The 515-nt window shown below is 32.0% G+C and overlaps 1 protein-coding gene across 1 annotated transcript in view; it reads left to right on the top strand.

The window, feature by feature from the left end:
* Positions 1-515, top strand: part of LOC103207552 (phospholipid-transporting ATPase ABCA3-like) — a gene marked incomplete at its 5' end in the record, with an annotated part of 194612 nt that overhangs the window by 84211 nt on the left and 109886 nt on the right. The window lies entirely within an intron of this gene.

Raw genomic sequence — 515 nt, 5'->3', positions numbered from 1 at the left:
TTTATCTAAGTAGACATTTAATTTTTAAAATAAGTTCTAATTTGGGACATCCCTAAGCATTATTATAAGCCTTGGAACAAATAATCTCCTGGATAACCGACAATTGCTTTATGATTATATTTTTTTATTTAAGATTTCAGTCTCCTTATTAGGGGAAGGAACAGCAATTATACTTGTTAGACTCTTTCATGTAAGTATCTTCATATACTTTCTTAAAACACTACTGCTTGAATATAAACTTGTTTGAAGAACATGTTAGGGTTCTAATAGGGAGTAATCTTAGTTTAAACCTGATTTCAATTTATTAGTGCTGCTGTTAAATACATATTTCTCAAAAAGGACAAATTTGCCATCTTTGGGTAAATTGTGATTATGAACTAGTAGACATAGATTTCTGGAAAATTATTTTTGGTGATAGCTTCCTCCTTCCTAATCTGTTGTAGTTGTTGTTATGTGCCGTCGAGTTGGACCCGACTCAGTCTGTTGTTGTTGTTGTTGTTGTTGTTACGTGCCGT

Source organism: Orycteropus afer, unplaced genomic scaffold (genome assembly GCF_000298275.1).
Source record: "Orycteropus afer afer isolate SDZICR_OR568_19922 unplaced genomic scaffold, OryAfe1.0 scaffold00376, whole genome shotgun sequence".
NCBI classification, from domain to species: Eukaryota; Metazoa; Chordata; class Mammalia; order Tubulidentata; family Orycteropodidae; genus Orycteropus; species Orycteropus afer.
Note: the sequence above shows the minus strand (reverse complement) of the source record. Positions and strands in the feature narration are given on the sequence as shown.